Source organism: Elephas maximus, chromosome 17 (assembly GCF_024166365.1).
Source record: "Elephas maximus indicus isolate mEleMax1 chromosome 17, mEleMax1 primary haplotype, whole genome shotgun sequence".
Taxonomy (NCBI): Eukaryota; Metazoa; Chordata; class Mammalia; order Proboscidea; family Elephantidae; genus Elephas; species Elephas maximus.
In genome coordinates this window covers 22805382-22817532 of record NC_064835.1, presented here as the reverse complement: position 1 = coordinate 22817532, position 12151 = coordinate 22805382, and the positions used below count along the sequence as shown (strand labels likewise).

General features: G+C 38.8%; 1 protein-coding gene across 1 annotated transcript in view; it reads left to right on the top strand.

Annotated features, from left to right (window-relative positions):
- Window positions 1-12151, top strand: part of LOC126060636 (olfactory receptor 150-like) — an 881095-nt gene that overhangs the window by 171401 nt on the left and 697543 nt on the right. The gene's annotated exons all lie outside the window — the stretch shown is intronic.

The following is a 12151-nucleotide window of genomic DNA, read 5'->3' as shown; positions in this document are numbered from 1 at the left end:
ACCCTATAGGAGAGAGTGGAACTGCTCTATGGGTTTCCAAGGAGCAGCTGGTGGATTCGATCTGTTGATCTTTTTGGTTAGCAGCGGAACTCTTAACCACCACACCACCAGGGCTCCAAAGCAAGGATAGCCTGAGTGAAAGGATAACTTTAGTTTATGTCAAGGGCACCACATATTTACATTGCAATGTATATTTCAATGAATAAAGCCAATCTTTTTAGAGTTCTGATTCCAACCATCATGTTGGATTACTTATAATTTTGTTTTTACATGTGAAGGAAATAAGTCTGGGATTAAAATTAGCAAGATGATTCTAATAAAACAGTCCCTGCAGCAGACAGTATGAGGTTATTCCAGGAGCATCAGACTGCCACAGCCTCATCCCCCATAGATCAGGCAATTGATCTGTCAGCTTCATGGACAGTACTGTACAGTACTATTTGTTAGCATCATGGTCAATGCACTGGGAAGTGCTGGTGATTTGGGGCACTCTTCAGATTCAAAACAAAGAAACAAAGAAAATGAAATCAAGAAGTGGAAGATCCATAAGTGGTAACTTTGGTGAAGGGTAAGACAGTACATAATACTGGAGAAGCCAGCACAACTTGTAGAAGGCAAGGTCATGGGAGCTCCATAGACACATCCAAACTCCCTGAGGGGCCGAATTGCTGGGCTGAGGGCTGTGGGGACCGTGATCTTGGGGAATATCTACCTCAATTGGCATAAGAGTTTATGTGAACAGCCATCTAGGATACTCCACTGGTCTCACCTCTTTGGGAACAAGGAAGAATGAAGAAAACTAAAGATACGAAGGAAAGATTAGTCCAAAGGACTAAGGAACCACCTCTACCATGGCCTCCACCAGACTGAGTCCAGGACAACGAGATGCTGCCTGGCTACCACCACTGACTGCTCTAACACGGATCATAATAGAGGGTCCTGGATAGAGTTGGAAAAAATGTAGAACAAAATTCTAACTCAAAAAGAAAGACCTGACTTACTGTCCTGATAGAAAGAGACTGGCGAAACCCTGAGAGTATGACCCCGGGACACCCTTTCAGCTCAGTAATGAGGTCACTCCTGAGGCTCACCCTTCAGCCAAACATTGATCAGGACCATGGAACAAAACAAACTAAAGGGGTGCACCAGCCCTGGGGCAGGGGCTGGAAGGCAGGACAAAAGAGGAATGCTGGTAATAGGGAACCCAGGATTTGAAAAGGGAGACTTTGGCATGTCATGGGGTTGTTAACCAATGTCGTAGAACAATGTGTGTCCTTACTGTTTGATGAGAAACTAGTTTGATCTGTAAACCTTCATGTAAAGTACAATTAAAAAAAAATAAAACGAAGAATCAGCACAAGCTGGTTCCTATGAGGTGGAAGTTAAAGATGTCCCAAACGTCCAACTTCTCCAGGCTGCTGTACCACCCCATCATCTCAAACATCAATTAATCCCTCTCCCCTTAGCACTCTTGGTCCCGTCTTTGGGTTCAGTAATTCGCTGCAATGTCTCACAGAACTCATAAGTGGTTGTTATGAGCCAGGGAAGTAACAGCTTACAACTCAGAGTCAGAACCAACTTGGAAATAACTGGAGACAACTCAGGAGACAGGATACAATTCTTCAGTCAGGACATCTTCCAACCAAGACAGCTCTCAGCTTCTTCTCAGCCATGACCACAGGCAGGCCCTTCGCTCGGGCCTTCACTCTGATGCTTCTTCTCTCTCTCTCTGTCTCCCTATTTCTCTCTCCCCAAATCTCTGTTCAGCTGGCTGCTTACATAAGCAAATCGCTCAGTCCTATTGGGTGGGTTTACACATCTCATTTACCCAGTAATTGTTCAATCCCTGTAAGGGTTTTACACACCTTATTTGCATAGTAAACCGTTCAGTCCCTTTGTAAGACTGTGGCCTAACAAATAAAATTGGTGGAACTATAAACCCAGGGCCAGAAAGGCCATATATAAAGAGAAGCCTGTAGCACGACAATAAAAATAACATCAAAATTTCTTCTAACGATATTTGTATGATGTTTGCTGAAGGGTTTTGTTAGCTAGTCTTTATCAAGGTAAGAAATCTCCTATTTTTCTGAGAGTCTTTTTTTTTTTTTAATCATGTATTAGTGTTGAACTTTATCAGATGGTTTTTGCATCTATTTAAATGACTCTGTAATTTTTCTCCTTTAAATCAAAGATGGGCAAAAAGCAGCCTTTAGACCAAATCAAGTTATTGCCTACTTCTTATAAATAAAGTTTTATTGGAACATAAAAATGAAAGTGTTTGAAAGTAGGATAGGTTGAAATATGAAAAAAAAAGATAATTTTCTGTCTTTGAATGCATTACAGGAAAAAATGAGTAACCATTTGACAGGCAGCTTTAGGAAATTCCTGTATTGTAAGGAGGCTTGGACTTCATGAAGATTGAAAGTTTCTAGGACACGTGGAATTCAGATACAGAGCCAGGGGGCACTGTATGCTTTAGACCAAGTACCCTCTAGAGGGAATAAAAAAAAAGAGGGAATAGCTCTTAGTAATGTTGGTGGTGGAAGTTCAAAGTACAGACCTCTTGGTTCTCTTTTACTGAGGGCTCAGAATGCAGATCTCAGTTTCTGAGTCACTCATGTAAATATTATGACTCAAAAGTCAAGATTCCCTATGCTAGCTTCCTCACAGTGCTGCCTGAATCACTTGCCAAAGTGGCATGTTTTTAACCAGGGTTTGGATATATAAGAGGTCTCATCAAAAACATACAGATAGAAGTTCCCTCGAGATTTCTGTTCACCGGAGATGAGCTAATGGGAAAAAGGAGCAATTAAAATTTTCTTTTCTTGTCCTTTGTATGATGCTCTCATTAGCTCCCTTGTCTATAATATTCTCTCTCAGTGTTGAAATAATAGACAGTCATTGCGTTATTGACTGGAAATTAAGATCTGGCAGACATTGTTCTAGGAGGTCCTCATGCCAACATCTTCCAACATGAATATAATTTCTGAAATATTTGAAACCATGATTTTAATCTTTTTCTATGCATTGGGGCTTAGAGAAATAATTCATTATATTTGTTAGTGTTCTCCTTGTGGTTTTGAAGCCTATTTTTATTGAAAATTGACTATGTGCCACATACAATTCTAAACTTGTTACATTTATTAACATATTTAATCCTCACACAGCCCAATGTGGAAGACAATATTAGATTGAATCAAGTAGCAATTTCCTATGATTTAATTAAAAATATTATGCCCATTTAAAAAATGATGGAGCTGAGGCACAAGGAGTTAATTTGCCTACACTTACCAAGATAGTCAGATGAACTTTAGTCTGCTCATAAAATGATTACATTTAGTATGCTATATTTTTAAATCATTCATTCAACACATGGGCAAAATATCATTTTGTGTATTAGAATACCAAAAACCTGTTGCTGTCCAGTAGAGGTCGACTCTTAGCGGCCCTATACGACAGAATGGAACTGCCCCATAGGGTTTTCGAGGAGGGGCTGATGGATTTGAACAGCCAACCTTTTGGTTAGCAACCGAGCTCTTAACCACTGTGTCACCAGGGCTCCATATGTTAGAATATACACTTAGAAATACAGAACTGTATTTTAAAACAAATTTGTCTTCAACTGAGCTTAATACATATTTTGTAAGCAGTTACATAGCGCTTACCCTGGTGGAGCAGTTGTTAAAGACATCAACTGCTATCCAAAATGTCGATAGTTCTAAATCGCCAGTGTTTCCAAGGGAAAACGATATGGCAGTCAGCTTTCTTAGAGATTTATTTAGGACCATGGAAACCCTATACTGCCTCTATGAGTCAGAATCCACTTGACAGCAGTGGGTTGGGTTATTTTGGTTTTATATATCAAGTAATGTTTGAAGCACTCTACAGATTTAGTCCTCCCATGTTTAATCTATCAGCATTATCACCTTTTATGAATGAGGAAACTGAAGCACAGAAAGGTAATCAACTTTTGAGCAGATAGGCACTATCAATAATTACGCAAAGACAACAGGTATAAACCAAAATTGTGCGTGGTAAGCTAAAATATGTGGTTACCTGTTACGAAAGCAAAACAAAACAAAACAGAAACTGAGTTTATGTTTTATGGCTAAAGACTCCTAAAATCATTCATTCGTCTATTAAAAGTACTTATTTCCTGTTTTGCAGAAAGATTTTGCTGGGTGCTAAAGTTATAATGGTAAAGAAACTAAAAGCAGCACCTTTTCTTAGGGAGATGATTGTCCAGTACTGTGCTGTGCTCCCCAGTACAGGAGCCACTAGCCACATTTGGCTATGTAAAATTTAACTAAATTAAATTAGGTGACATGTTTACTTTCAGATTCACACTAGCACATTTCAAGTGCACAATAGCCACATGTGACCAGTGACTACTATATTGGAAAATGCAGTAAGAACGTTACCATTATTGATGAAAGTTCTCTGGGACAGGGCTAGTCTAGTGAAGAACAGAGAAGTGATGAAATAATCAATTTAACATAAAATCATAACAGTGAAACTTGCTGTGGAGGACAGGTATATTTTACAATGAGACCTTGCCATTTTTGGCCTGAGGCATCCAATCATTTGCATAACGAGAGAAAATCACTCACATGATAGAACCTAGAAGTTCTGCACCAAAGTTATGTTATATCCATCTTGACAGCAAAGTGGAAGAGGTATGGAGAATTTCTGGTCCCCACAGCACTAAACTAAAGTATCTCCTTCTGTCAAATACTTCTCTCGTCATAGATCATGTAATATTTCTCAAGCCCTCAACATTCTGGCCACTTAGGTGAGCCCTGTTAGTTTGTCTATTCTTTTCAAAAATTATTGTCCAGAAATTATTAAAATATATGTAATCTGACTAGGGATTCACATTTTATCTGTCAATTGATGCCTTTAGGCCTTCTCTGACCTGAAAAGTCTTTGGTCATGTATATCAATCATAGGATTTTGTCTAGAAATATGTTTCTGTTTTTTGGGAGACAGTGCTAGTTAAGAACATGAACTCTGGAGTCACATGAATTGTACCTGAGGTCCTTTTCCTGCCCTTTACTGACAGCATGACACAGGAAAAGAGACTTAATTTATGTAAAATCATTTTCCTTACCTTCAAAATTACACTATCATGAATTTACTATATGAATTGAATAACTTAAAATACATGCCTGAAAGTTTTCCTTACATGAATTTAATGGCATTTCAAGAAAAAAATATTCTAGATGCATCTTTAATAATTTTCTGTAGCTATTTTCTAAAAATAAAGAACTTCTTTTTCTATCAAGTCCCCTTTTTTTACTGGACCGGTGTTTCAGATCTTCCACTTTTGTGTGTGTCTGTGTGCTTTAGGTGAACTTTTACAGCTCAAATTAGTTTCTCATATAAAAATGTATCCACACATTATTATGCAACCCTGGTTGCTATCCTTTTAATGTGACTGCACATTCCTCCTTTCCAACTTAGATTTCCTGTGTCCGTCCATTCAAGCGGCTCCTGTCCCTTTCTGCTTTCTCGTCTCACCTCCTGACAGGAGCTAACCATTTAGTCTCGTGTATCTACTTGAACTAAGAAGCACGCTCTTCACGAGTTGTCATTTTTTGTCTTACAGTCTAGTCTATTCTTTGTCTGAAGACTTTTCTTCGGGAATGGTTTTAGTTCTGGGTTAACAGAGAGTCTGGGGAGGCCGTGTGTTCTGGGGCTCCTCCAATCTTAGTCAGAGTATTAAGCCTGATATTTTTACGAGAAATTGAGTTCTGCACCTCACTTTTCTCCGGCTCAGTCAGGGACTCTGTTTTGTGTTCCCTGTCAGGGCAGTCGTTGGTGGTAGCCAGGCACCATCTAGTTCTTCTGGCCGCAGACTGATGGAATGTCCAGTTTATGTGGCGCCTTTTGTCTCTTGGTGTTCTTCATTCTGTTTGTTTCTTTTTTGGTTTTTTAGTATTCCATTGTATGAATATAACATAATCTATTTATGTTTGTCCATTCATGGGCACCTAAGTTTCCTTTTTTTTTTTGCTATTGTGAACAGTGCTGCAATGAAGATGGGTATGCATATATCTATTCATTTGAGGGTATTACTTCTCTAGGATGTATTCCAAGGTATGGGATTGCTGGATCGTGTGTTAGTTCTATTTTTAGCTTTTTAAGGAAGCACCAAATCAATTTCCAAAGTGGTTATACCATTTTACATTCCCACCAGCAGTGTATAAGTGTATCTCATTGTAGTTTTTTTTTTTAATGGCTAAAGATCCTGAGCATTTCCTCATGTATCTGTCAGCCTCCTGAATGTCTTCTTTGGAGAAGTGACTCTTCTTATTCCTTGCCCATTTTTAATTGGATTATTTGCCTTTTTTGTCATTGAAAGTTTGCAGTACCTTGAAGATTTAGAGATTAGGCCCTGATCAGATAAATTGTAGCCGTAAATTTTTTCCCAGTCTGTAGGTTGTCTTTTTACTCTTTTAGCAAAGTCTTCTGACGAGCATAAGTGTTTGATTTTCAAGACTACCAGCTATCTGGTTTCTCTTCTGGTGTTTTTGCTTGTTATTTATGTTTTGTATTCTGTTTATGTCATGTTTTAGGGTTCCTAGCAGTGTCCCTACGTTTTCTTCCATGATCTCTATTGTTTTAGATTTTATATTTAAGTTTTTGATCCATTTTGAGTTAGTCTTTGTGCGTGGTGAGAGGTATGGGTCTTGTTTCATTTTTTTTTAATTGCCTTTTAGAAGAAGGTTTACAGAGCAAACTAGTTTCTCATTAAGTAATTAGTACACATATTATTTTATGACAACCCCATGACACATCAACACTCTCCCTTCTCAACCTTGGGTTTCCTATTATCACCTTTCCTGTCCCCTCCTGCCTTCTAGTCCTTGCCCTGGGCTGGTGTGTCCCTTTAGTCTCCTTTTGTTTTATGGGCCTAGCTAATCTTTGGATGAAGTGTCAACCTTGGGGGTGACTTCATTTCTGAGCTAGAAAGTGTCCAGGGATCATGCTTTCAGGGTTTTTCCAGTCTCTGTCAGGCCAGTAAGCTTAGTCTTTTTTTGTGAGTTAGAATTTTGTTCTACATTTTTCTCCAGCTCTGTCTGGGACCCTCTAGTATGATCCCTGTCAGAGTAGTCAGTGGTCGTAGCTGGGCACCACCTTCTGTACTTGATTCAGTCTGGTGGTGGCTGTGGTACTTGCAGTCCATTAGTCCTTTGGACTAATCTTTCCCTTGTATCTTTAGTTTTCTTTATTCTTCTTTGCTTCTGAAGGTGTGAGACCAGTGAAATATGTTTAAATGGCTTCTCACAGGCTTTTAAGACTCCAGATGCTACTTACCAAAATAGAATGTAGAACATATTCTTTATAAATTATGTTATGCTTGTTGAGCTAGATATTCCAGGGGACCATGGTCCCCAGAGCCCTCAGCCAGTAATTCGGTCCCTCAGAAACAGTTTAAACTGAGAAGAACACATTCTTTTGTGGTTATGAAAGCGGGGAGGGAAGGAAGGTGGGAGAGGGTTATTTACTGATTAGATAGTAGATAAGAACTACTGTAGGTGAAGTACAATACTCAATACAAGGGAGGTCAGCACAAATGGACTGGACCAAAAGCAAAGAAGTTTCCTGAATAAACCAAATCCTTCGAAGGTCAGCGGAGCAGGGGTGGGTGTTTGGGGACTGTGGCTTCGTGGGACATCTAAGTCAACTGGCAAAATAAATTCTACTAAGAAAACATTCTGCATCCCACTTTGAAGTGTGGCATCTGGGGTCTTAAACGCTAGCAAGCAGCCATCTAAGATGCATCAATGAGTCTCAACCCACCTGGATCAAAGGAGAATGAAGAACACCAAGGTCTCAAGGTAATTATGAGACCAAGAGACAGAAAGGGCCACATGAACTAGAGACTACATCATCCTGAGACCAGAAGAACTAGATGGTGCCCGGCCACAACCGATGACTGCCCTGACAGGGAGCACAACAGAGAACCCCTAGGGGAGCAGGAGAACAGTGGGATGCAGACCCCAAATTCTCATAAGAAGACCAGATTTAATGATCTGGCTAAGACTAGAAGAATCCCGACGGTCATGATCCCCAAACCTTCTGTTGGCCCACGACAGGAACTGTTCCACAAGCCAACTCACCAGTCATGGATTGGACTAGACAATGGGTTGGCGAGAGATGCTGATGAGGAGTAAGCTACTTGCATCAGGTGGACACTTGAGACTATGTTGGCATCTCCTGTCAGGAGGGGAGATGGGAGGGTAGAGGGGGTTAGAAACTGGCAAAATTGTCACAAAAGGAGAAACTGGAAGTAGGGAGCAGGCTGACTCATTGGGGGAGAGTAAGTGGGAGTATATAGTAAGGTGTATGTAAGTTTATATGTGAGAGACTGACTTGATTTGTGAACTTTCACTTAAAGCACAATAAAAGTTATTTAAAAAAAAAAAAGAAATTGACTTAAGATACACCCCACACTAATCTTGCAACAGAGACAACCCATTCCCAACTGGGGTTATAAAAACAGACATATCGGTCAGGATTTACAACACACATTATGGGGGGACATAATTCAATCTATAACAACCTCACTGTAATATTTACACACACAATTTCTTTATCATCTCCCTGTCCCCTGTGTTATAAAATTAGAGCAAACACTCTTTATTCATTTCAATTCAGGCATAGAGATATCTTTATTCACTTATGTGTAGTCTATGTTAACTTATCTCTAAAAATTTCATCTAACACATACTTGACAGCCACTATGCTAGATGCTTTTTTGAGTTTAAGTGTAGGGAAGTAGAAAAACCAGTAAAGAAATCATAAATAATAGAGAATTAAATGATTAAGTGCTAAATGTCAACATGAACATATTCATGGATATACATAAAACTGTCTCATGAACTTGAGTTTTCTTCTATACCTTAAATATTAGATTTCAGAGGACAGGAATTGGAAGAAGAAGAAAATTAAGGAAACATGATGGGTCAAAACCAACGGCCTACAAAAAGCCCTTTTGTGGAAGAGCCAAAGTATGTGATTCGTGCTATTATGTGCAGTCCAATTGATTCTTCTGACTCACAGTGACCCCATAGGACAGAGTAGAACTGCCCCATAGTGTTTCCAAGGAGCAGCTGGTGGATTTGAACTGTTGACTATTTGGTGAACAGCTGAACTCTTAACTACTACTTGTAAGGAAAAAAAAGAAGAAATTATAAGAAAACTAATTTGTTGTTAGATGATACAAATCTTTGAATGACTTGAAAATTGGTCTAAGCTTTATTTATAGACCATGGAGAATATTGATGTCATTTAAGAAACTGATGTTCAGCAAAATGATTGTGAATCTCTGTACTATGTGTATTAATGTAAAAAGGACGAACAGGAAAGATAGGCTAAGAAAATGAATTACGGTCATCATTATGGGAATGAACATGCTGGGTAAATGAAAGATATTTTAGAGAGAAACCCAATAGACTGTGATTAAAACAACACTATCACTTATGAAGTTCTTGCCAATACCCGGTAATTGTACTAAGCACCTTCCAGGTATCATTTGATTTAGTTTTCGTACTACTACCAAGAGATAGATATTAACATCTCCATTTATTTCTTTTCCAGAGGCTTGGAGAGTAAAAGTAGTTTACCCAAGGTCACAGAGCAAGTATGTGACTGAGCTGAGATGTGAACGCAAGATCGTCTAACAATCGTGCCCATTAAATTGATAAAATCATGAAAAGCTGGATTTGAGAGGTATTAAAGATGATATATCCAATGTTCCATGCAGTGCTTTTGTCCTTGAACAATATAAATCCTAAGTGGTTATACAGGCTATGCTTGAACAGTTCTAATTGTGAGTAGGTGGTTGCACACTAAGGGAGCTGATTCCATTTCTGGATATGTCTGACTGCTAGAATGTTCTTTCTTCTTGTGAAACAGAATATGTCTCTCCATGGTTTCCAGCAGTTTGTTTTACTTCAGTCTCTTGAAGACACATAAAAAAAAGTCCAAAAAACCCATTGCTGTCTAGTCAATTGAAACTCTTAGCTACCCTATAGTACAGAGTAGAACTGCCCATCAGGATTTCCAGTGCTGTAATCTGTGCAGAGAAGCCTGCCACATCTTTCTACCAAGCAGAGGCTGGTGGGTTTAAACCACCATCCTTTTGGTTAGCAGCAAAGCTCTTCACCACTGCACCACCAAGGATCCCTTTAAAAAGAGTCTAGTACCTCGTAAACATAGCAAAATTGTAACCATTTGAAGATAATTATCAGATGCTACATGCATCTTTTTTTTTTTTTTGCTATTTATGTATCCCCAGTTCTTTCAACTATTTCTCAAAATGCAAGGTTTCTAAATATTTTCCTGAAATTTTCCAGTTTCTCTTTATTCCATGTATTGTATCCCAGCTGAACTGTTTTCACTTGAGTCTTAAGTAGAGCTAACAATTTCTGTTTTGTAGAATCTGTTTGTTTTCTTTGCAAATGTAGACTAAAGATATGTGTCTTTGGAGAATTCTACATCACACTGGTGACCAGTATTGTACTTAGACTGGAATCCATAATTGTATGTTGCATGTGCTCTGCTAAGCCACATCCCCACAATCTTTAACTTCTGTAGTAAACACCTGTAGAATACATGATTATAAATTCTGACCACCATAGAAAATTTCCTGTGCCTGTCTTTCAAAACCCTTCATTTGTTTTAGTAATATGTGCAGCCTTCTAACCTCTACCACTTCAGCCAGGAAGTCAAGTTAAGTGTAGACCAATCTTATCTACTGCTCCCCAGGCCACAGTGGTGGAATATGGGGCGTAAATTTATGTCATTATATTTATTATGTCCCTGGGATTGTTCAACTAGAAACAGTAGAAAACAATACCTCACTCTTGGTGAAACTGTTGACATTGAGTATGGGATCAGCCAGGCAGGTGTATCTCTACCTTGTAGTCTGTGTGAAGGAAGCTGGGACAAAGAGCCACAAAGTCTCAAGATGAAAAGTTCTTGGCAGCTGTCCAGTCCTTCAGCTATTGTGAGTTAGGACACTAGTAAGAAAAATAACTCAGAAAAGAATTAGTAGATTTCACAGGTTTATGAGACTTATGTTTATTAATTATAAAAAGTATTCACCACTATTCCTTATTCTGTCAAATGAAAATGTAATTATTATTCCTTTTAGTATGTATGACATTAATATATATATATATATATATATATATATATATATATAGAATATGGAGAATATGGGGGCAAAAGAAAAACATCTTGATAAAAAAAACACTAGTACCATTCCTTCTGACTGACCAAAAAAATACACAAGTTTGTGTTTTAAAAATTTATAAAATATCTTAATTATAAGATCCTTGAAGTCCATATATAATTCCTCGTGTGGTCAACCATCATCAATGGATTTTCCAGATGCACACGAGATGCTCAAGAGATCCCTGGAATATTAATCTTTTCTGACGAGGGTGAAATTAAGGACCTCCACAGAATTACACACATGTGTATACACTCACACACACACATACACACACACACACACACACACACATACAAAGTGAACTTATTTTCTCTGTTTTAGAACCTGCTGAGGATGAGAGGATAATGGACCTCAGAAGTCATTCCTCAAGAACTGAGTTCATCCTCTCTGGGCTAACAGAACAAACTGAACTCCAACTGCCCCTTGTCTTTGTCTTCCTAGGAATCTATGTGGTCTTGGTGCTGGGGAACCTGGGCATGATCACACTGACTGGACTCAGTTCTCACCTGCACACCCCCATGTACTGTTTTCCCAGCAGTTTGTCCTTCACTGATCTCTGCCAAGCCACTGTCATTACCCCCAAAATGCTGGTGAACTTTGTGACAGAAGAACCCCATTTCCTACCCTGAATGCAGGACTCAGAGCAGCTCTACTTCTTTATTATTTTTGCTGTTGCAGAATGTCACATGCTGTCTGCAATGGCATATGACTGCTATGCTGCCATCTGTAATCCTTTGTTTATAATGTTACTATTATGCCTTATCACATCTGCTTCTGGCTCACAGTGGGAGTTCATATTTTGTGCATTACTGGGTCTACAATTCATACAGGCTTTATGTTGGAACTCTTTTTCTGTAAGACCAATGTGGTTAAACATTATTTCTGTGACCTCTTTCCTCTCCT